This window comes from Lissotriton vulgaris, chromosome 5 (genome assembly GCF_964263255.1).
Source record: "Lissotriton vulgaris chromosome 5, aLisVul1.2, whole genome shotgun sequence".
Lineage (NCBI taxonomy): Eukaryota > Metazoa > Chordata > Amphibia > Caudata > Salamandridae > Lissotriton > Lissotriton vulgaris.
This window is the reverse complement of record NC_141693.1, coordinates 595,286,324-595,312,669: the sequence shown is the minus strand read 5'-3', so window position 1 is coordinate 595,312,669 and position 26,346 is coordinate 595,286,324.

Genomic DNA, 26,346 nt, shown 5'->3' with positions numbered 1-26,346 from the left:
CCGCAAAGTCGCCCAGAATATTATTGGGTCGGGCACTCGAAATATTGAAAATATGCTGCAACGTTTCAGTGGAAGCAGGGACAGCAACCAAGCAGGTCGCCAGGATGTCAGTCACAGACCTCATGGGAGTGAGGCAGAAATGTGGAGAGTTAGTCACTCTCTCTGCCAAGGTGATCCAAAAGTTTGACGAGGAATCCCACGCAGCGAAGGAACGCGGAACTCGGGTTAAATGCCCTTGAACAATATGAGGCACTTTTCTCTTTCTAGAATGCTGACAGATGGGACAATGCAGAATGACATCTTTAATCAAATTTAAAGGAATATAAATTCCTTGATCGGCAGCCCACCTGCTAGTGGCTCTTTCTCCAAAATGCCCCGCCTTCTGGTGGGCCCATTTCACCAATCCCGCCAAATCAGAATCTTGCATGTCCACCACTGCCTCAGAAATTTTAGACTTTTCATCTGCAATGTTATGTTTGTCAAGGGAGTCTATCGGGGTGTGAGCATCCACATGAAAGATTGTCACAGTACTCTGTGGGAGCAATTCCCAAATTTCTTGCCATAGTTCTTTACCCCACAGTTCTTTCGAATGCAATTCCCAGTTATGAGAATGCCAGGTTGGTAGCCATACCGCCAGTCCATTAGAAGTGGACCAGGAATCAGTGAAAATGTGACATGTGCCAGGTAGTTCCTGTTTCAAAACTTGGTAAACTGCATACAATTCAGCATATTGACTACTTTTTCCATCACCAGTGGTACTCAATAATTTCTGCGTGATTGGGTTATAGGACACTGCTTTCCAATGCCGTTTCTCACCAATGAACCTCGCTGAACCATCCGTAAACCACACATGTTTTCTGTCCTCCGCGGACAAATCATCAAATGGCTTACCCCACTTGACAGGAGATTCCTGCACTACAGGCACAGAACAGTCACTTCCAGTCTCATTCGATGGCGCCTGCGCCACTCGCTCATGCAACACTGCCACACCTTTCGGACCCACACGTGCCCTGTCCTGAATGTACCATTTCCATTTAATCACGCTCGCTTCTTGAGCATGTTCAATTTGATGGGATTTCGGCGAACTCAAAACCCACTGCATGATAGGAATTTCAGGTGTCAAAATCACAGCATGACCTAGGGTCAATTGCTCGGTATCCACCAGAGCCCAGTAACATGCAAGCAATTGTTTTTCAAAAGGTGTATAACGCTCACCAGCCTCAGGTAACTTTTTAGTCCAAAAACCTAATGGCACTTTTTGTCTGCCCTAGACTCCAATTGGCATACAGTCCTTCCACAGATACATTCAAATCCACATCACCCTCGCCCACAGGCCACAAATCCAAGGCGTACTGAATCTCTTCTTTCGCCAAATTAAATGCATTCTGTTGTGGTTCACCCCATTCAAACGCATTCTTTTTACGAGTGACTCGATATAAAGGAGCCAAAATCTGACTCAAATGGGGAATATGCTGACGCCAAAAACCAAACAAGCCAATGAAACTCTGAGCCTCTTTTCTATTCCTCAGAACCGCAAAATCTAAAATTTTCCGCTTTACCTGTGGGATCACTTCTCTATGACCTTCATGCCAATTAATGCCTAAAAATCTAACATTTTGGGATGGGCCTTGTAACTTATCAGGATTAATTTCCCAACCTTTTGCACGTAAACAGTCAAGGATCTGATCTAAATGGTACTGGACCTGATCTTGCGTCTCACCTTGAATCAAAATGTCATCAATATAATGACACACCTGAATTTGTGGATGTACGGGCACCTCAGACAAATGTTCCGCCACCAGCCGGTGACAGATCGTAGGACTATATACATAACCTTGAGGAAGACTCCTAAACGTTATTTGGCGTCCATTCCATGTAAAACTGAATTGTTCCTGACACTCGGGGGCAATTGGAATTGAAAAGAAAGCATTAGCAATATCAATGGACGCATACCATGTACCTGGATGCTTTTGAATTCTCTGAATCAAAGTAACAATGTCTGGCACTGCAACAGTCAAACGAGGTGTATGCTTGTTCAACTCTCGATAATCAACAGTCATGCACCAAGAATCATCACTCTTGCGCACAGGCCAAACGGGATTATTCCAAGCAGAAGTGACCGGAGTTATAACTCCAGCATCAACCAAATCCTGAATTGTGGCACTAATTTCTTCATGACCACCTGGAATATGGTATTGTTTCTGAGAAACTATTTTCGTGGCTTGAGGAATTTTAATGGGGGGCATCCGTAAACGGCCAACCCGTACGGGTCTGGACGAAATGTAATGCTTGGTTCCAAATTGATAACAACCATCATCCAAATCCTTTCAAAATATCAATTCCAATTATATACTCCAAAAGTGGTACAACTAACACAAAATATTCTTTACGGGGAATCCTACCAATTTTCATCTCAAGTGTAGTTTGCCTTGCAGGGGTCTCTTTTCCACCTAAACCAGTAATTGTGAAGAATTGTCCTTTAAATTTCTTTGATTTACCATGAATTAAAGTGGCCTCCGCTCCTGTATCTACCAATGCTCGGGCCCTTTGGATATTACGATGTTTCCAAAAAATCTCAATATCTACATAGGGTCTGTTGTCTCTGTGAGCCCACCTGCGTACTGGAGCTTGACCTATTTCCTAGTCATTTTTACTGCGTTCTGTCAACCAAGACAAATCAGGATAAATGCTCTCAGGTTTCTTGGGTATCAAAATTTCCTGTTCATATCCATCTCCATTACGAAATGGATTTTTGTCATTTTCATAGTACTGTGAATTACGATCAGAAAGCCTATGACGATCCTCCCTTCTTCTCAGCTCAGGGGAATAATCCCTCTCATCTCTATATCGGTTAGAAACACGATCATCTCTCCCCCTTTCTTTTTCCCCCTCTCTCACTCTCACTTTGTCACGACGAGGGGACACATCACGGTCATAGCGCCGGTCATCACGGCGATCAGAATCCACACGACGCCTTTCATCACCACAGTCATCAGAACCACGGTCATAATCATTCTTTCGCACACGACGGGCACCCTCCTTCCGATCCAAACCACGCTTACGAAATATCTCCCACAAGCGATTATTAGGTTCACCGTCAATGTCCTCCCTTTTCACACCATCAGCCAAAAGTGCAAGAAACATATCACGTCTAGAGAATTTATAATCCCCAGCAGTACGACCTTCAGGTCGAGATTGTCTCTCAGGTTTAAACCATTCACCCAACTCACCAAGCTGACGAACGGATTCAAGCACCGCAGACAAAGGATTGCCAGTTTGATTAATCAACAAAGTCATCATAACCTGCTTATAAGCAACAGGGGAAGAACGGATAATGCGATTGCGTACAGAAGATGTTAAAAGACCATCCAACAATCTGTCAGAAGTACTGAGAAAAATCGCAGTCTTCATCACTTCCTCTTTCAAACGCTGCAACGCATCGCGTAAAGTGTACCACGGCTTGTCATTGGCAGGCCAATCAGATTCAGTAGGATATTTATGATTACAGCCTTCAGTTGCAAGCTGGAGCAAACTAATCTGACCAGCACCATTATAATTCCGAAAATGATCTTGTACAGTAGAATCGGAACTCAACGAGCAAAATCGTAAACAATCACCAGCATCAAGCATGATACCAAATTCAAATTCAAATTCAAAGTTTCTTTATTCGACTGACAGAGAAGCAGTCATAAAAGCACATAATACAGTAATATACAATTCATTCATAGAAAGAAAAAATTATCTTCCATTAACCATATAAGATACAGTGGTCCTATGTGAATATATAAGCATTATACCAGTAGCACCCAGTTCATAAAGGCGCACCATCCAAGTAAGCAAAGCTTCACCGGGCCGTTGACGAAATCGTTGTAAAATGTCACTAACCTCCTGTTGAGTAAAATCTTCAATACTATCCATAGCAATACCAGCAGGATTACCAGGAGCCTGTTGCAATTTGCGACGAAATACAGGATGAGCAGAAACCTCCGGAAGAGCCTCCGAAGATGCCCGGTCCTTAGATTTAGAAGAATAATCAGGGCGAGACACGTCATCAGAATGAGAAGAGCGACCACGGTCGCCAGGAACATCATCATTGTCACAAGAAGAAGATTTACAATCATGCCCGGAGCGAGAAGATTCGCGCCTGTCACCCTCCTCAGCCGAGGAGTCAGAAGCATTTGAATCCCAGATATTACCATCCCACTCGTCCGGGTTCCAATCCAGTCCGGCTTTCGCCACGACCAGACGCACTTTCCGTGTAGACACACGACCACGATGGTGTCTGTATTTATATTTCGCAATGCGAACCGCAGCCCTTTCGGCTATAGTTTGATAAGTCTCAAGTTTGTCGGCAAGCAATTTATTCTGACACCGCAAAAGAGTATGCGCATTTTGCACTTCAACAAACTTTTCTTCCACATCCACAAACCGCTTTTGCAACTTAACAAACCTCTCATGAAGAATTCTGTATGCAGCTAGCACAATCCAACCTCTGCGTCCCAAAATAGGAAGCTCATCACCCTTCACTACTGGAGCTTTTTGCAAGCAAGAAACCACATCAGCCGGCTCCGCCTGCTCCAAACAAGAGGACCAATTCTCACTCAAACCAGTAGAATCGGCCCACTCACGGGCCAAGATCTCGTAAGGCGTTGATTCCCAGCCGGGAATATTAACAGGCAATTTGAAAGTAGATTTCGACTTTTTCGAAAACGTGACACACAAAAAATATATACACAATTACAACAAAGAAAAATACGTACGAGCCGAGCGCAAACCAACAAGATCAAAACAATACAGCGCACACAGGCTTCGTAAACAGTTTGTGACGCCAGATGTAACGACCGGATTTTCGGACTAGATGGAATCAGCTCCTAGGAGCCCCTCTAACCCAGCCAGAACGTAATCACCTCCCTCCTTAGAATGTATTTACAATGGGTATGGATATATGTATATACATCTCGTACCTAAGGATGGGGAAAAATAGCAATAAACATGCGTAGGTTTTCTACAATATCCTATTCATACCAACTAGTCTCGCGGCAACTTAGGCCCAGACTAATCTACCCTAGGGCAGGTCTGATTATATACTCTTACACACTGATCTCCCTCAGTGCTCACTCGACACGCAATCCGGCATGTCTACACACGGGCCTGCAGTCCCAGTGCTCTCATTAACACACGATCTACAATCTGGCAGATCTCCACATCGTGTCCTTCCGGTGCTCTCATTCACACACGATCTACAATCCAGCAGATCTCCACACCGTGTCCTCCCGGTGCTCTCGTTCACACACGATCCACAATCCGGCGGATCTACACACCGTCAATCTCCGGTGCTCTCATTAACACCGTGTACCAACGACGATCACTTTCCTATGAACACTTATGGAAGAAATCTCTCATTGTCTACTCAGGATAAAACTACGATAATAGAAATCAGTACGGCTTTCCAAATTGAAATATGTACCTTCTGCTCTTGGCATCAAACGTTCCCTCTCTCCCTCATTGCTCAGTCATTCCTTACCTGATCGGGAGTCGCATCCGTTCATGCAAACAATGTCTGACTAGAAGACCAGGTTACCCTGATTGAACAAGAATACAAGGCACATGTCGGTTCACTAAGAACTGGGGTCTTTTTTATTACAATAATTATAAACACACACACACAACACTATATGATAATATATATATATTCTGCAAAGAAAAGTAAAAGATTAGAATGCGCGCTCTATAAGGGAAAGGGCGGAGGTCACCTGGTTAATATGAAGTTGGGGTTCGTCAGTCATCTAGGTTCCCTTCTCGTCTGTGTCTTGGCTCGTCTCGGAATCACACCTTAGCAGTCACGGGTACACGTCTGCACCGCTATGCTCGATCTCCTCTGCTTCCCTCCAAGGCACTGGAACCTCTCTCGTTATTAGCTGCTATCTCTCTCTGTCTCTGATCGCTCTGCACTGCTTCTCCTTCTCCTTCAATCTTTCTCAGAGAGTCTCAGCTTTCTCGGACTTCAAAATGGCGACTGTCTGCCTGGAAATAATTAATAGCATAGATACTAACGGCTAGCTGCCGCCTACAAACTGACTGACTCATTGCCTAACACTTTCGCTAATATCAAAGCCTGTCCCTTCATGGAAAGTTACGGCCAGTAACCTGCCGCCCACCAAATTCTTGTACCTTCCCGTACCAAGGACACGTTCCCAGCCGGCCGGCCTGAAGTTGTGTCTTCGGAGTGGAGAAAAATACAGTCTTTCGATAAGGGCCAGCCTGAGCCGGTTCTCTCCAAGCGAACAACACCTCGAAACTAAAACATTACACTTGACCTAGAAAGCCTCTCAAGCTACCAGGCAGAGGGCAAGATGGAGTCTGTCCCGTTTAAGGCCTACAAGGCCCGAAATAAGCATAACTCCAAAGAAGATATACTAACACTCTTGCAAAAGGATGGATCATCACTAATACTAATATATCTATCCCCTAGCTTAAATTTATAAGCCCTGATCAAAAGAAAAGGGTACGACAATGCACTACTGTGCCTCATGGATAGGTCCTACTTATAGTCCTAACCCTATACTATAAGGGTAATAGGCTGGAGTCATCTTCCATCATCCTCCCTCTAAAGAGGGCCGAAAAAGTCTGTCATTACAAAGGGTTTTGTTTCCATTTCATAGCAAGGTATGAGGAGAAAACGTTTGTCAAGGAGAAACGCGGTAAAGAGCAAAGAGCAAGGAGGAAAGTTCTCATAGAGGAGGAGAAGAATGGCCAAGGATGAATGATGTTGCAACTTATTGATGTTGGAAAGGTGGAGCAAGTATCCAGTTTCTGCAGGAATCATGGAATAATACTGGAGAAAGTCATGTGGGATTGTCTACGTTGAATGCAACTAATATTTTATGCTGTAACTTAGTGAGGGTCAGTAGAGACATCTTAGGACTTCATGAGGAAAAGACTTCTGCTCTGCTTCTGCTTGAGTGGCATTATGGTACTTGACCCTTGTTTGGAGTTTCTTCTACTGAAGACACTGACAGCTAACACATTTTTCTAATTTCTCATCTTTATACAACACTTTTAGTTTAGGGTTGTCTCTTTCAAGATATTATTTGGAAAGATAGAGTGCCCAAGCTTACCTTTGAGAATCATTTGATGAAATTTAACTCTCAATTCGTTTCCCGATTACTTGCATTGTCAAGATAGAACTACTGTTACATAGGGTTTATCTCTTAAAGAGATTTGGACACATTTTATTTGTTCTGTAGTTTTATACCCTTATGTTGAGATTGGTATATGTGAACCTATATTTTAGTTTGTAATGAAACCCTTCTAATCTCAAGTTCAGTTGTGGACTAGATTTTAAAATGACTAATTGGTTACTCTGTATTGAAAATATAAATTGTGATTGAATTTCTCCCTCTTACCTCTCATGCAGCCACAAAGGTCATCGGGTTGCGGATAAATGTTTGGATGGGCCCAAGCTCTCTCACTAACCACTCTCTCATGAATGCAGCTTTGTAGATTTTCACCATTTAATGTTCACTTTTTCAGATGTTATTACTTGCTTTAGTTATGTTTTTTTATATAATATGTTTACTCTATGCCTCAATGCACAATCTCTGCCATCCATCCTGTCACTTTTCCTCCTCTGCCCCCCCATCTCTTTCTTTCTTTCCCCTACTATCTTCCTTTTTTCTTTCAATGCCTCTCGTTCTCACACATTGCCTAATCCAAACATTATGCCGTTACACTGGCGGGCATTCTTTTCAGTGACCTCGTCCCCTGTTTTAATACTGCACTTTCAACATTTGTCCACAGTCCTTCGTAGTCGGTTAGCCAATGAGGAATGGGAGGTGGGGGGGGGGGGCACTTTGTGATTGCGGGTGGCCCCAGCACAACAAGCTGCTGCAATAATAAAGAAATGTTCAGCGAGCCTTGATTGACTGCATCTGTAACCTCCCGAGAGTTGTACTGCAGGCCAATCATAGGCTGTATTGATTTTCATAGAAACATGGCTGCGAGTTGAGCACTTTTGTTTTAAGGCCCATATTTATTATTGCAGTAAAGCAGCCTGTGTTAACGGGCTACACACAGTGTCCTTCTGGCGAGTCAGACTAGGAGTTAGTTGGAAATACAGACAGGAGGCAGGCTTTTTATTACCCTGCTTTTGGCTGCTACACTCCATACTAATGCTCAATGGAGTCTATTCTGGAGCGGCCTGCACACGTTGTTATTGATTTTTTGGGATGATTTCCAGCACAGTTATTAAATATGCAGTCAATGCATGCCTTCTGGTGCTCTGAAGGCGGTGTTATTTTTCAATGCTAATAATGAGGCCCGTTATATGACAGGCTCCAGCGGCAGCCTCGTTGCTCAATCTATTACCACAGACTCCACGGGAGAGGGAAGGCCATGGTTTTATCACATCTCGGCAGGCGCCATGCAGCCGTCACCGAGGCTGCAAGTAAGCAGCAAGCTCTCTAGGAGACTCCCAGAGACCAGTCTCTGCCTAGCCGTCGAACCTTTCCTTTGAAGTAGTGGTTTAATAGGACTACTATTAACAGCTTAACAAAACCCTAGGAACCCGATCATTGGGGGTCACAAATGAGCAAGTGTCAATTTATACCAAATCAACTTTGGAATGGGGAATAACATGCAAATATTACATTATTGGATTATGGATTTAAGTAGCTGGTATTTGTATAGCGGAGACCTAGCCTAAAGGCAGCGGTGTACTGTACAGGGTCAAAGTCAAAGGCAAAGTCACTGAGTGATAGGAGAGGTAGCTGATTCGTGGACGGTCACTGCATTGTGACATAGTGGGGCATATTTACAGGGGCACTGCACCACAGGAACGTCAGTTTTTAAAGATGTTCCTGTGTGCAATGCCCTGCTCCATATTTACAAAGTGATGTGAAACCACTTTTTGTGAATTATCACCACTTTGTAAATATGGTACCATGTCACGCAAGTATCTGCATGAAATGGGAGAGCCATTATTTCTAAATCTGATGCTGCCCCAGATTTACACGGATCGGTAAATCTGAGGCAGCGCCAAAAACTAACCCCATGACGAAACGAGGAGAAATACTTTTATTTATCCTAGTTTCTGTTTTTTTTTCTGTGTGCTGCATTGTACAGCACACATAGACAGAGCACAATGTCAGTACTGATTATTTATGTGCAGGAAGAGACACCTTTCTGCACATGAACAATCATTAAATAATGTGGTTTGCTACTTCCATGGGTGCTTAATTCTGCAGCACACATAGAAGTAACACATTCCTGCACACAAACAATCATTCCCTGCAACACAGGCACCTATACACTTTAGTGCAAGGGTGCCTGTGTTTGTGCTAGGCAGCTAATTTTATCACCGGTGCTAGGGAAAACACAGGTGTGCACTGTATTGTTGTGAATATTGTGCATCCTTCCATTTTGGTAATGCCAGAGCATGGCACTGCCAAATTTGGGGCTTCGCCGCACTCTGACATTTCCTTTTACACATACCATTGTGTTCTTTTAAGATGTACGTCTTCAACTTTTTCCTAAATTGAAGCACTTTTGGGGGATTCCTGATGGATACTGGAGTGTTATTTCAGATCCAAGATGCATAGATGTTGAAAGCCTGTTGCCTGGTTATTTTTTTTTACACTTCTTAGGCCCTCATTATGAGTTCAGGGTTAAATTCCTATCCATGTGCAAACCCGTCTTTGCATAGGGATCGGAATTATGAGTTGTATGAAAATTGTCACACCCTCATAGTATTCCCCTGACAAATTCTGACAGGTCACACCTGACAAGATTTATCGGCATGCCAGATATCGGTCAGTACATGTGAGTTTTGGTGTGTTAAGCATCAAAATCCTCATGTATTCCCCAAAAACGTGTAATTAGGTGATTTCTAATGATCACAATAAATTCTGACTCTGGGGAGTTAGATTTTATCAGGTACGATAAATACATGGCAGCTAGCATTTGGCAAGGGTGGTGGGGGCGGGTGTCACAATAAAAATAAATAAATAAATTAAATGCACTTACCTTCCTGTGCGACAAGATGTCCTCCTCTTCTCTCTTCAAGGCAAGCTCCATGAGGGACCAAGTCAACGCCCTTAACCAATCCTAGCGCTTCTCTCACCAGCATGAGAGAAGCACCAGGATTGGGCTCTCTCAGCGCTCTTTAGAGCACTGGAAGCCTGTGCCTTCTCTAACCCAGCTGTCGTGGACAGCTGAATTAGAGAGATTTAAAATGTGCATGTCTGACTGGATGTCACAAGACAGGTTTCCAAAGTGACATGCACATTTAAAACTTAAGCGCAAAGCTCCCTACTGCCACTTGGCAGCAATGGCCCCACCTGTCTTGTCACTCAGTTTGGGATGGGTTGGTTGCCATTTTGGCTATTGTTCAAATGGTTTGTGTTAAAAGAGATATCGAATGGGAATGCTCTCTAACTGGAGCGTCACAGTTCAAATCCTAAGAGCATTAAAAACAGCCACAGAGTTCCCTAAAAGGGTCTTGTGTGGGTAAGTATTGGTAGCCACCACTGCTTCACCCACAGATTATTCTGATAGCCCCACATGTCTTGCAGGACCACCACATAATAAGTCATACAGTGATCTATTGTGTTTGTTTTATCTATTACCTACACACTTTTTGATGACTCAGTGTATGTGGGCCAGACTCTGGTATACAACACTAAAGATCTGAAAATCCCTCTCTCAAAGATTCTCATGAAGAGTTTACTTGTTATGTCTGTTCATGGTTCATATGCAATGGCATTTTTGTGTAGGCCTGAGTATTAAGAAACAACAAAATCCTAAAATACCATCCAAATCAACAAACAGAAAAGTATATATGTCACATCCATAGACTTTATTTCTCCTTTGTGAGACTCCTAATAAGCAGAGTTGCTTCTGCACAAATGTTCCAAAACAATGTCATGTGCATTTACCAGGAAATAAAATTATGTATATTTCTTTGGGTATACCAGTATAAGAACCCGGCCTCAAAAAAGGATAGATATAATATAACTCCATTGTGAATCAACTACCACATATACTCTCAGAGGTTTGCAAGGGGTTAGGTACATATCAAGAGATTCAATCCATACAGTATTCTCAAGAAAATAATCTACTAACGTGAGAATGGCGCTCAAACCAGAAAGACAGCATGCTTGGTCTTCTTCATTGGGGAAGCATTGGTTGAATACCATGTCCTTTACAATGTTATGATAGCAAATGCATGGGCACCATCATTGTATTAGTTTGTGCGACTGAAGAGGAGGCTGGCCACAAGCTTCTGGTTAATGCTTTGTCAGAAGGCAGATCCTTTAAGCAATGAACGACAAGGATGGTGAGATGCACACCGATGTACTCCATGTAAACTGTGCTCCACTGTAAAGAACTGTAAAGGCGTGCTTGCATGTTTCGCGCTTCGCCCAATTGCGATAAGTATTGAATGAGTGCGAAGGGACCTCATGTGATCCCTATCAAGCTGCACAACCAAGTCCATGACTCAATGAATCAAATAAATAAAATTTATATGTTTAACCTTCACTTTTTCACTATTTACTCCGCTTACTTTTCACCTTTTCTCCTTTGTTTAATCGATTAGTTTTACTCATTTCCAGATTAAGGCAAAGTTTTTCATAAAAGCACAGGAGCAAAGCCGTTTCCACATGTCACGTCTTTATTTAAAAGTCACCCAATGCATTTCAGGATATTTCCCTTCATCAGGGGTATCTAAAATACAAGACTAATACACATCAGCTTCATTCTTAAATTCCTACATTTAACAAACAAACTACATGCATCTATTCAATTAATTGGAACTATACCGAGCTACATGCAAGACCACTCACATTTGTGCATGAATTCCTATTCTATTCTATTCCTTTAAACATCCCTCGACTTTAACCCTCAATGTTACACATCCCAACTATTGAGACCTTCTTGTATCACAATTCTAAACACCAATGCTTCGGTAATGCTTTTGAAACCCAACAAACCCCTAGAACCACTAATATTATATACTTGTACGATATCAATCGCACCATGCTTACCGTAACAAGTGTTCTGCCCTCATAATGACCTGGATTAACTCAATATCCACCAGGTTCAGCACTATTATTAGCAACCTTGAAATTACTGGGAATTTCCATTCTGTACCTCCGCACATCTTTCCATAGTAAGTGGTACCGGCATAGACTGTGTTAGCTTTCTCAAACATTTATCACCCCTCCACCTTCCCACAGGTGAGTAATCAGGTGTCATAGTGAATGAACTAAACTCAGAACCGAAATATGTATTCTACGCTGGTCCTCCCTTCCTAGATCCTAGAAGCAGCCAAGATGAAAGCCTCAGTAGGACTGGCATGTAATTCAGAGACTTTTTAATATGATCAAGGGGTCCGTCAAAAACCAATGGAATGCCTTTAGAGCTGACTTGATGTGCTACACTTAAATCAGGGGACTTGCCTTCTGGAAGTCTTATTCCATGCCATTTGCAGTATCATAATGAGTTATTTTGGGAGTGCACAGTAGATTCTGTTACAGTAGGCCAGCTATTGTGTCTAATAGGCTTGAGTTAGCTCTGTACTATTATCAGTTTGAAGGAGTGAGAGGGTTTTCCATAGGAGTGATCATTGAAACTTACTTACTTTGACAATCAGGTTAGGCCGAAACAAATTACACTTCTAACTAGCATGCAACTGATGTAGGAGGAGGACTCAGGTTGGTGCATTAGTTCGAAGTAAATGATGCTTGGGCAACCAACCCTCCGTTTCAACAGAGGAAGTTGCACTTCATCCAAATGTGAATGTGATCAAGGCACTTAGTTATTCCCTCAGGCTTTTCTGACCTGTCCTGGAGACTTCTGTGAACCTGGGTATTCTTAAAATGCATTTGAAAATGTAGCTGATGCTCATCTTGTTTTAGAAGTGGAGCAGTATTCAAATATTGAAGATCATAATGATAGTGAGTACCAATAGGATATTTCATATTGAACTATGGTGGTGGGTGATAACATCAAGATAATACAAATTTGTTGCGTAGGGTGGCAGAGACGAGACATGGTCCCTTCTACGATCACTTATAGAACACTGACACTCACACCTCTTCAGCAGAAATATGAGGTCAATCATGCTTCAAGGTTACTGGAAGTTAAAGGCTCACTATCACAAATTGGTTGCCTTCATGCAAGAAGCCAGTGGGGCCAATTCACAGAACTAATCTGAGACAAAATCCTAAACTTACTACTTTTTGTATTCAAAAAAGGCACTTATGATTTATGGTATTCACATAAATCACTTATGACTCCTAACTTTACGATCGCACATGGCCGGAATTTCTACACTCGGGCCAGGATTTTTGCACCTGGAGTGGAAGTCCTGCACGTGTGTCAGAATTTCCGTTTCTGGGCTGGAATCTCCACAACCGGGCTGGAATCTCCATATCCGGGCCGGAACAACCGCACTGTGGCTGGTTGATTGTTTTTCTCAATGCTAAGCACCTGTCTAAGTGCCTACCATCCCTGCCATGCATCAGCTGACACACTGCAGCCCAACAGCCAATCCCAGCCCTGCCGCATTTATTAAAGCAGAGCAGACACACACAAACTCTTTCAACATGTCGCTGAATGGGATTGTTGCTCTGTCCCTTTCCATGTGGCAAGCAGACTTGAGGAGGAGGAGAGTAGAGAGGATCTCCAGACAAAGGATCAACCTATTTGGGATGTCCAGCCAAGATGTCAGGGACAGGTACGGTTTCCCTCCAGAAGTCATCTTGGAGATGGTATGTGAGTGGGAACAGGAACTTGACTCTGTGACCTGCAGCTCCCATGCCATTCCAGCCTATCTCAAGATCCTTTCTGCTCTCCAAATCTTCGTGACAGGGTTGTTTCAAAGGGTCTCCAGTGACCTTGACGGCCTCTCTCAGGCAAGCCAGTCACGGTGCTTGCATCAGGTACTGAGCTGCATCACTGCAAGAGCCCACCACCACATATAAATGCCCCATACACTGTACATGGGACAAAGGGCAACTAGAGATTTCTATCTCATTGCTCGCTTCCCACATGTGCTGGGTGCAATTGATTGTACCCATGTGGTCCTTTAGCAACCCCGCTGCATAACACACATCTTCTGCAACAGACACTGACGGCATTCCATCAATGTGCAGGCTGTCTGTGATGCCAGTGGAAGATTCATTGATGTGCATGTAGTGTTTCCAGGCAGTACCCATGACAGCTTTGTATTCTGCATGTCACCTCTTGCCCGGCAGATAACTGGAATTTGGAAACATGTGGCTACTGGGTAAGTACCAAGCACTAAACATTAGGGATATGTGTGAATTAAATGTATGAATACCACCTTACATTAACAACAATTGTATAATACGAATCATCAAGCAACATACACGGACTCAACAGGCACTGTATGTACCAAAGTATAGCTCATGTTCTGTGTAAATTAAAGAGGGAAATGTAACCAATTGCTGTTTCTTCCCTCCTCAGGCGATGCTGGGTATGCACTCTCCCCACAACTCCTCACACCTTACAGAGATCTAACTACTGTACCCCAATGTAGGTACAACAGGGCACACATAGGAACTCGAGCTATCATAGACTGCACTTTTGGTCTGTTGAAGTCGCAATTCAGATGTCTTGACCGTACAAGGGCTATGCTGATGTACTCCCTGAAATTGTGTGCAAGATCATACTAGCCTGTTATGTTTTGCTCAATATAGCTTTAACGCATGGCTTACGCATACCTCTTGTACCTCGGATAGCTCTGAATCCAGGAAATCGGGCCATTGCACATAACAGAGGTCAGGGTATGAAAGTCTGTGATCAGCTGGTTGCCATGTTTTTCACATGAGCAACCTGTTGAGTCGAAGACAAAATGTTTGTTTGCAGTCTGTTGTCAAAGATAAAAGTTGGATAATTAAGACTAAGTCCAAAAATTCCATCCTGAGACTACTTTGCAAGCCATACTAACTGCATGTAAACTACAGCTGTTGACACGAGTCAAAAGATTGACCGTGCATCAAGTCATTTGCCCATGTCAGCAATTAGTGTAGTGGATGTCCCTAAGGAATGTATTGACTTAGAGGAAAAGATGTACATGAGTTTTTACCCCCAACAGTTTTGACTCCCCCACAAATGATGGGCCCACAACGTGAGTGATGATGTTATGGGTGAATCTGGCACTATGTGTCTGGGATACACAGCACTGCTTCCCCACAGTTTTACATTACAAGTCATGTGTTGAGCACGAAATATGGACTATATGTACCATAATGCAAAGGAGGAGAAAAATAAACTGGGGTTTGATGTTGTGTCATCCCTCCCTTGCCTGTCCAAGCCAAAATATCAATATTGGTCTGTTCTCCCTTTTGTTTCATGTCTATGATTTTCTCTTACACTGTCATTTCAGGTTTCTCCACTACAGAACTACAGGATGGCAGTGGATTTGATCTGTGATTGTGGGTAAATCAGTCTGAATACAAAATGGCTGTCAACTACTTCCTCTGATGTATTTTCTGTCTCCGGCGAACCCGATGCTCCGGAAACTGAAATTAGGTTTTCGGGCCATAACCTCCAAAATTGAACCGGGACCTATTATTTCATACAGCAAATGACATACAGGAAGTGGGAGACAAGAAATACATCACAAGAAGTTGTTGACAGCCATTTTGTGTTCATTCTGAGTCATCCTCTCTTCAGATCAGATCCTCTGCCATCCTGCTGCTCTTTTCAACCTTATTTCCCCCAAAATGGCTGAGGGTTATGAGGAGAAAGCACCCCTTTTCACTGAAAGGGAATTAGACATTTTAGCTGAGGGGGTGCTGACCAAATATCCTCAGCTATATGGAGGACCAGAGGACCAGCTGAGTAATGCAGCACAGGCCACACTATAGGCCAACATTGATGAGCGCTGCATTGCAGTGGGCATTTACACCAGCAAGGTGAGAGCATGCCGCAAGCGCTCAGAGGACCTAAAACGCCAGGCCAGGCACAAGGCTGAGGAGCTACTGGGCCAGTCTTCCCAACACCATGTGCATCGCCCTCACCTCTCCCCATTGTACAGGAGGGTCCTGCATGCAGCTTGGCTGACCCTCCATGCTTAGTTGGAGGAGCATGAGCAGCAGAGACCTGGTAGGTGCATTATATGTAATACGTGTCTGGAAGTATGAGGTGAGTGAAAACAGGGCTGTACCACCGTGTGTCCCATGCCTCCATTCACCTATTCTGTGTCTATTCAGCAGTCATTACGAAGCAAAATTCTCTCTGTAGCACATTGACTGTACAGAGCAGAATTGATTCTGGGAGTTGTAGTTTCTTCATAACAACTGGGGAATTGAGCCAAACACAGGCATTGGTACAGAATTTTACACTGCCAGCACCACTAATAGTGAACCAAGGGAATCATAACTGATGTGCGCATTAGATGCGGAACCAAGCGCAGCTGACATTACTGCCTGGAGGAGCAGTCGTTTTTCCCATTTGATTGCCCGTCGCTCAACACTGGAGGAAGGTTCATCCTCCTCATCATCATCATAAACCTGGAACACAAAGGCCAGGGCTACGGAGTTACATACTGAAGATAACCCCTTGGTAGCTTGGCACGAGCAGTCCGGCTTATCCCAGAGGCAATGTGTAAAGCGTTTGTGCAACTCACACACACAGCAGCGACACACTAGGCACACCACACCAAACCTCCACACAAGGTTATATAAAAAACTAGCCTTTGTATTCTCATAAATATATTAGAACCTAATCACACAATATACACTGTGCCAACTGGCACTGGGTAGTAATTTACAGGGGACTTATGTACATGACAGGGCCAATCGGTTCACTGTCAGAACCATCAGGAAGCACAAGTAATAAACACAACCAGTGACTACTGGTAAAATACTGCACATAGCAGAAACATATCATGCATAAACACGTTAGGTATGAATCACATTTAGACGTGCACCGTAGTAGCATTCCATGGGTCACCTCAGGCATAAACAAATTATGTACAATCTCCAGGCCTTGTGCCATACCAGCACCTCAGGTGCTCACAGGCCCACTGGCCTTCCTCTAGGGGCCCGTCTAGGCTTCCCCACAATGCCCTAGGTCCATCCAAAGCCAGGGCTCTAAGCTGCCACTGCAGCAGGGTGCAGGCCCAACCGACCAGCACCAGAAATGAGGGTGCGGGTGTAATACACCCTGGTCTCTCTAGAGACCCAAAACAATGCCCCTAACATTGTAGCTGCCCGTGAACTGGCGGTGCAGCTGTGCAAGATCAGCACCAACAGTGCCTAAGAAGCCCCTCTTTCCCGCTATCCAGCTATTACCAGATTCTGCTGAAAGATATCACAGATTGTACCCGAGGTGACAGAAGTGACCTCTTATGGTCTTGCCTCTGCTGTTCCTCTAGGAACTTCCTTCTCCTTGGATTATGTCGGCCCACAGGGGGATTATTCCACTTCTGGTGGGGTCAATAATCAGTCAAATTAGGGTATCCAAGGTGGTCCAGTTCTACAATCTACTGCTGCTCCATTCCTTTTGATACGGTGTTCCAATACATTCTTCAGGAACTGCTCCACAATTCCCCAAATGGGCGAAATAAAGATTGTCCTCCCATTGTTACACCAATCTAGGGGGATGTTTGTAAGGGGTTAACCCAGGTCAGGGCCAAGGAAGAGCCCTCGGAAGTTGAACCTAGTTTGGGTGGGAGGCGAGTATATGTAAAGAATCGAGGATTGGGGAAGATTTTACACTCCCAGATATTGATATTATATTTAATGAAAAGAGTTTTTTAAAGTTAAGTTCTTCTCCCCGGCATCTCTCCAAGCCTCCCATGTATCGTATCTCAAGTAATTTATTTAGCTCTTCTTCAGAATCTGTTCAAGATGTATTCTTGCCTTGACACAGCCTAAGATTGGGAATGGTGGGTATAGTGTCCCCTCTGAATACCTTTTTTTGTATTTAAAAGATTGTAAATTCCATTTTGTCTCTATTATATTCTGACCATGTACTGGAAATTAAGTCAGTAATTTTCTTTGAAGTACAGAATGTAATTAAGTCTGGTCCTGCTAAATCTAGATTTATGACACATTTTCCTATGGAATTAGCGGCAAACCACAATCTCCCTAATATGCCTTGCTGCCAGAGCAGGGATATACTTCTGTTCACGCGTGTATACCCCTTCATCTGCTATCTCCCCGAGAACCTGGGTCCGATTTTGAAAAGGAAGAGATTTGCCTAAATACATTATTTTGGAATTTAGAAATAGGCCCCACCTTGGGATACCTAAAACTGAAATATTTACTATTGTTTAAAAAAAAGTCAAAAACAGGCATAGGAGAAGTTGGAAAACCCTATGTACTCCTCTCAAAGCCAGGTAGGGGAGGTGAGGCAGAACTATCATCTCCTATTACCCTCCTCGCATCACATTCCAATCTGTTGGTGGCAGGTGGTTTGAAGGAAGAGAAGGGGGACAACCCCATAAGAAATCAAAAGGGCGAGAATAAGAAAAGGAAACATATAAAGGTCAGACGATTTCCCAAACTTAAAACTATACACCTACATCTTCTGAGGGACTCTGTCATGCAGTGTGACATACAAAGAACGAGGGAGGAAGGAGTAGTAAATTCTCCTTCTGAAGGTGGTGTTCTGAGGTTGGTCCTACACCACACATGGTTTCAGTAGGGAGGACTGGGGGCTTTGGAGTGGTGGTGTTTCATCCGAATCTGACACCTCAGTTCCCAAAGAAGCTCCATTCCCCTTACTTAATTAGTTGTCGACCCCTGGGAGGGGAAACGGGAGCTGGTTGTGGAGTCTCCTTGCCCCAGCCAGTGATAGGCCAGGATGGTCAGAATCTTGGAGGGTAGACTAAAGAGCCGAGGGCTATTCAAGGAGGGTCTAACAATGTCCATATGGGGTGTAAACTATTGTCCAATATAAACTAGGAGGGTGGTTCCCCCGAAACTCTCACCCTGCACCTTAGTACGCAGCCTAACGGGGGCAAAAGCTTTTAACTACAGGGATAGGTTTCCCTTATGGATTCCTGGGAGGGACGCTATAAAGAAATTCAGTGAGGCGCAGAATATCTCATCTTCTTTCCTGGACTTCACTTGGTTATTTGACTATGAATCCTCTCCAGTAAACAAAGGAGTTATCCTTAGCTCCTTATCAGAGATTGAGGCCTTATGGTTGATAGCCCCCAGGGATATCTCAAATTGGAAGATCTACGTATCCGATACACTTTCCTACTCTAGGGTCACCTTCTGCTTCCCGTTTGTCACTAATTTGGATGCGCTGAATCGTGAGCACTTTCTTAAGGGAGGAATTGATGTCACATCTGTCATAGAATATGGGGAATCTCCCCTCAGGCATTCTGTAACTCAGTGTCTGAACGGTCCAAAGACCTCTAAATCAGTGATATCCGAAGCGATCGGTCGCAATTTAGAGGTCTTACCTGGAAATCCCAAAGATATTGTCCTTTCTTTGGGTCAAAAGGGACGAATAATAACCATAGTGACGCACCTGGCAGCTGATCCTCAGGTTCTGGATTTGAAATACAACTTGGCCCAATGGAACTGGGCCACTGGAGGCTTGAATAATGCCCACCCCTCAGCTGAAAGGAGTCGTCCCTTGAGGTAGCTCGGGGGTGGGGGTTGCTCCTGTCATGAAACATGTCTGGCCTGGATTAGAACAAGTAAAACCAATGTTTTTGAAAACTCTGAACCCTCAAATTATATGTTTACAGGAAACTTGGGTCTGTAAAGCATTTGATTGCAATGGGTTTCTTGTGTTTTCTAGCTATGCTAAGTGCTCTGAATGAAGCCATGCTCATGGGGTGGGGCGGCATCCTGCTTAAAAATGTAATCAATTAAAACCAGATGGTTTTAGTCATCCATCAAATCTGTGCTTATGCGTGAAGTTAGCATGTTTTGGAGATAATGTTTGCTCCTCTTTTTTCCTCTAGGCAAATATGTATATTCCACCCGGAAGACACTTTAATTATTTGGTGAGTGCACTTTTTTTTCATTTCTTTACAATATAGCTATCAGGGATGAATGTCCCCATATAATAATAGTGAGAGACATTATTATTATTTATTTATTTAGGAGTTTTGTATAGCGCTAGCCAGACCCAAGTGTATCGGAGCACTTTACAACAAAGGTGATGGGAAAATCAATACAAAAACATAACAATAGTATACACAGAGATTCACTGCGAGTCAAAAGTCTCAGAACAGAATGTAGCCTTAAAAACCAGAAAAATTACAAATAGAGGGATGATATACACAGGGGTGACGCAGGACTAAGTTGGTAGGAGGGTGAGGTAGAGTTTTTGAACTTAGGGTGACTGGATGTTGTGGTGGGCAAGAGTCTGCATTCAGGCGGTAGCTATTCATTCGGCAGGGAGTTGTTGAGGAAGAGGTCTTTGAGCTGCTTTTTACAAAGGAGGGCTTAGTGCTGATATGGATTGTGATGGAGTTCCAGATTCTTGGAGCATTTCCAGCGAAGGATCGAGAAGAGCCTTTTTGTTTGCATGTTTTTGGGGGGATGAGGAGTAAGGCGTTTTAGGTCCTTAGGGTCTTTGGCTGGCTCTGTTGAGTTTGGTGGCCAGGTAAGCGGGCTTCCCAGTGTGCAGGGCTTTGTGCGTGAGGCAGGCAGTTCTGAAGTTGGCACGCAATTCAATTGGGAGCCATTTTAAATCTCTGAGTGCCGGTGAAATGTGTTCAAATTTCTTCACTCTGGTGACCATTCTGGCTGTTGCATTTAGAGTTGCTCTCAGAGGGGCTAAGTGGGACTTTGCTGTTACTGTGAGGGTTGCATGCCTGGAGATTTATGCCAACCTTGATAAAGAAGAAATCTGGTCAATAGCTGAGATCTTATTCCCAGAAAAAATAAGAATGGACAAATGAGGGCTGTCCTTCCTCGAGACTATTAGAAGATTGGAATTCATTATATTAAATGGGAGAGTACCCACAAGTGTAGCTGCTTCCTTTACTTTTCTTTCCCCCTGACCCAGAGTCTTCTAGACTATGTGGTTGTTTCTTATCAAATGTTTGGGGTCTGTGAAAATAATTTTGCTCTCTCGTCAATAATGAATGAGCATAGTATTGTGGGCATGACAGCTGTCTTTAATTTACCGGCATAGGATATGGGGAACTCTTTCCTGGGTATGGCCGCCTTTAATAAATCAAATAGATGCTCCTTTGGGACATCAAAAAATATGCCCCCAGTCAATTAAAACATTCTGAGGGTTTATACAGATCGGTTGGGATGTGTGCCCAATAGTCCTATTCAATTTTTTAAGGCCCGAATGGAAGAGATTCACAATTTAGGTTTCAGTATTGTTGGCCCATGAAAGCCTTAATTAGGCATACTCTGTCTGAAAATATTAAATCAAGATATAAATCGACTAATAGGAAAACATCATTCACAATTTTCTATGGATCACCAGTAAGAAATTAACCACCTCAAATGAGTAACAACCCACCACAAACTTAGTGAAAGGAGAAGGAAATGCGACTCGAAATGAATTAGCTTGAGGGAGGCTGCAAGGGCCAAATACTCCAGGAAATATTGGTGCCTGATCGCAGAATGTTACGATTCAAGGCAGAAGGCACTGCCCATCCCTATCTCCGAAAAGGACAGGGTGGATATATCTCCCTATTATTCGCAAACAATAGTTCCTGTAACATGAGGACTCTCTTTTGGCATATGGTCCCCCCTGAGAGGAGGAATTAATGGGGTAAATAAAGATCACAAAAACCTCTGGTGCATAGAGCTCTAATGGAATTCCTATTGTGATGATCAAAAAGGAGGCTGTTGCCTGGGGAGCCTTTCTTGCCCAGTTATTTAGTTGTTTTCAATCTGAGAAAATCCCCTCTTCTTGGAAGGATAGTGGTGTAGTTCCTCTGTACAAGAAGGGCCCTGAAACCACTCCATTAATCTCCAGACAGATTTTTGCTGGACGCCTAGGGCAAGCAATTTGCTAAGAGCATCTTCCACCATTTACGATGGGCTCATGACCAGAACATTATACCCTCAGAACATGCCAGTTTCAGAAAGAAGCATAGTACACTAGATAATATTGTGGCTATTGTAGAGAAATACGTTTTCCTTCAGAGTTTTCCAAATTACACTGATATTATCGACTTCTCCACAGCTTTTGATAGAGTGGACAATCGAACGAGGTGGATAAAGCTCCTTATATTGAGCATCCCACATCATCTTTTGGTTCTCATAATGGAGCTTCTGTGAAGAAAGATGCCCCTAGAATTGTTACAATGTCAGTTGGCTGTCTGTTATATGCTGATGATGTTGCTACCATTGATTTGACGCCAATAGGCTTACAACATCATTTGGAAGCCCTGCCCAAATATGCAGAAGCCCATTTCTTGAAAATTAACATCATCAAAAGTAAGACAGTTTTCTTCCATAAGCAAGAGCTTAAAATAAAGAGGTGTTTCCAAAGGCTGTTGGTTTCCCAAAAACTTAAATTGGTTGAGCCTTATCTATATCTTGGAAAGGTCTTTTCAAAAACTGGCTGGGATAGAGAACACACTGAGCTCTGTGTAATCAGGGCTCTTTACCATGCTAGTGCACTGCACAGATTCTAGACATTTTGGGCATGTTTTATCAGTTTTTAGGGTAGAAATTCCTCCTTCTTTGTTTTATTCAGATGAGGTGCTGAATATGAGCTACTGGCTTCCCTTTGACAAGGCCAAAGGCCAAATCTTGCGCCAAATCTGCAACTTGAACTCTGGCTGCACCCATGTTATGCGCTTGAATTTGGCGTAGTCTCCTTATATATATCTTGTGCGCCAGCGGCTTTTATGTGGGGTAATTCTTTCCTTCAGGGGATGAGGGAACACTTAGGGCTGCCCTGACAGTCGTAACGTTTTGTAGGTTGAAACATTCCACATTCTTTAGGCCCTTTGAGCAAGCAAATTATTTATTCAGGCTTAGCTTGAATATTGATTCCCCCATGCTAAAGTTCCTGTTAAAGTTGGTTATAAAGAGGTCTGTGTCCTCCATTAGCTGGGCCAGAGACATTGCCTTGAGTCAGCCCAAGTTGCACAACGAGGTGATATGTGGGAGTGCTTTGCAAAATAAACCACAGCCCTACTTAACTTGGAACCTACCCCATGGGATCAGAAGGCTGATGCTCTTGTTGAGAATAAATTTGCAGCCCTCAAGAGAAATTACTATCATTTGGGACAAATACCAAAAAAGGAGAGAATTTGTGAGATGTGTCAGCTACAAGTCCAAGATATTATTCACATGTTATTTGAGTGTCCGGAGTTGCAAAAGACTAGGGGCTATTTTTTACAGCCTTTTTTCCTCAAATTCAGCATTTACTTTTCCCTCGAGGCATTTATTTTGTCCCCCCAAATGAAATGGTTTGTAATAGGACTTATTTTTTTTTTTTTTACTTTTCTGGAGATTTATTAAGATTTTTATTTGTGTCATCTTAAATTGCTGTATTTATTATTGTTCCTCAGTTAGGTGTACTTGCGTTGTAATATTTTAGTATTGTTTTGTTTCCACTCGCACTTTGTATATTGCTCTTTGCACTTTGTTGTCTTACAAGACAGTTTTATTCTCTTCTGTATTCTGCTTGGTATGCATGGTAGTATATTTTAAGGAGATAGTTTTACATAAAGAAAGAATATTTATTGTTGGAAATGTATTCTTTGTTTTATCTTTACTGTTTAATTATATGGACATCAGGTGGAGTTAGGTATCATAAAAATAAACTTGACTTGCCCCATTAATGATTAAATTAGTGACCACATTAGTAAATCTAAAAATAGTCTTTAGATAGTCCAATTTTTTAAATAGTCTTTTTTTTATTTCTATAATTAACTGCTAAGGATTTTCATCAAGTCCCTGAAACTAACAGGCATATGCAGCAAAGTAAATACCGGAAGCAAATGGGCAGATTTGCAATTTAAGGAATCTCTAAATTGAGATTCCTTAAATTGCGAATGCATTTAAGGAATCCCAAATTGAGATGTCTTAAAATGCAATGCATGAAAGTCAAAAAAATAACGAATTCGCTAATAGGGTGAGCAAATTACCATGAAGTTGGACTTCATAGTAATTTTCTAAAACTTTGAAAAAAGCACTTTTGTGCAGTTTTCAAAGTTTCATGTTGCGCACACACATGCCCTTAGGGCATGTGTGTGTGCAACATATCTGCATAGATCAATTTCAGGGGTGCAACAGGTTGTCATTTTGACACCCTTGCACCCTTGAAATTGCATGAGCAATTTGCTAGTATCTACTGGTACTCGCAAATTGCCTTTAGGCCCATAGGAATGAATGGGACAGTTTTCCTTAATTGCGATTAGCAATTTGCGAGTAGCAATTAAGGAATGTTAAGGAATCGCTATTTTAATAGCGATTCCTACATGCATATGCTTTTGCTATTCCTAAATAGCGATTACTTAAAAATCGCTATTTAGGAATAGCAAAAGGCTACGTTGATGCATCTGCCAGTTTGTGATTAGAAATGTAAAAGTCTGTGCTTTAGTTAGGACAACGTATTCAGTGAACATTTGTTTTGTAACTTAATAAAAAGGTCCTAACTTTAGTAAACTAATGCCTGATTCCTAGCCAAGCTCAGGAGCTTGACCTGACCCCTCACACTGACCTAAACCCTGCTCAATGTAGGGCCCTCTCTAATGGCTTTGGGATCAAAACAGGCAAAAGTCCCAAGAAGGAATATCTCAAACAACTGATAGCTCTTATGGCATAAGGTGTGGGTAACCCCGGAGACAGCTTTTAATTGTAAACTAATCACTGACTGTCTTACCCTTGACGGTGTAAGGAACATTAAATGGCTGTCTTATGTGAAAACTTTGATGACCAAGCTAGGCCATCCTGAGTTTTTTTCGAGACCGTCCAGTATGGAAGTGATTGCTAGGAAATCACTGAATCAACTGCCCATGGATCATCTAGTTAACAAAAGATGGTCCATAGAAAAACTTAAAAACTCAGTCTTGGCCTTTCAGGAAATCACTACTAACCCAGGGCCCCAATTGTACCTTGTAAGTGATTTAACCTGCTATTCGAGAATGCTACTGTGACGGTTCAGGTTTGGAGCTTTTTTTTCGTATAATCACCTTTCCAACCTGCAATAACTGGTCGAGGGAATTGCCCACCTGCCCTTGGGATGACTTATCTCCCCAATCGAACTTACACTGTATTTTATTCTGTAAATAAAGCTTGGGGCCACCGCTCTAGCAGAATAGCCTATGTTAGACTGCAACAGTTAGAAAATGACACTGTGGCACACGTTATATCTAGCTTTCTAAAATTACAGGTTAAGTTTAGAAACTCTATGTAAAGAACTCTATTTTCGTACATATTAGTATTTTAGAATTTTTAACCACCTGTTTTTATTAATTTGGAATTGCGCTGATTGTAATAACAATGATTTTAACGTCTTGTACTTACTTGGCATTGTCTGATTGTATGTTCTTTTTTAACTTGTATGCTTTTATGAATTTATTTTGAATATCGAATAAAGGTTTTTGTATTGCAATTTGATAGCTCAGTTTGAAAGATTTAATCCAGAATTAGTGACTCGATTTGAGGATGAGGAGCCTACTAATGAAGGTGATGATGGGAATAGACATACATCATTAGTCTCAAACACAGCTGAGGTCCCCTCTGGAGAGAACCTCATGCTAGAAAGATTGAACAGGAGATGGAAGTTAGAGGCTCAGCTCCTGGAAATAGAGAAAGAAAGAAAGGAAATGGTCCTAGGGCCTATCTCTGGTAGCAGCCTACAAATAAATAGGGAGAGTGGGAGTTCTTATGACTCAAAACTCCCCAAAGAGATTGTTCCTAACCATTCAGAGGGTGATGACAGCACCAAGTGGTTTACTGCATATGAGATAGCCTGTGTAGCAAGAAACGTAGCCAGAAATAATTGGGCTCCTCTCTTGTGGGAACTATTCTCAGGATAATGCAGGGATAGACTCCTGAGGTTGCCTGAAAGAAATGCTTAGTCTTATGACTTCATGAACGATACATTAATTGAGGGCTTTAGACTCACCACTGAGAAGTATAGAATAAGATGCAGGGAGACTTAAAAAACCTAGAGTCAGTCCTGGGTGTAATTCGTTGATTTTTCAGTGAAAACACTAAGGGGTCGATTCCGATCCTGGTATAAAACCGTCCGTACGATTCGTATCCGGAGCCATCTCCGTACGAATCGTACCCGTCCGTCCGAGTCGCGTAGTACGATACGTATTTCGTGAATCCATCCGAATTGTCGCAATCCGTACGTATTGCAAGGCTGAAACTGTGAACGTACAACTCGTACACATGCCGTACGACCCGA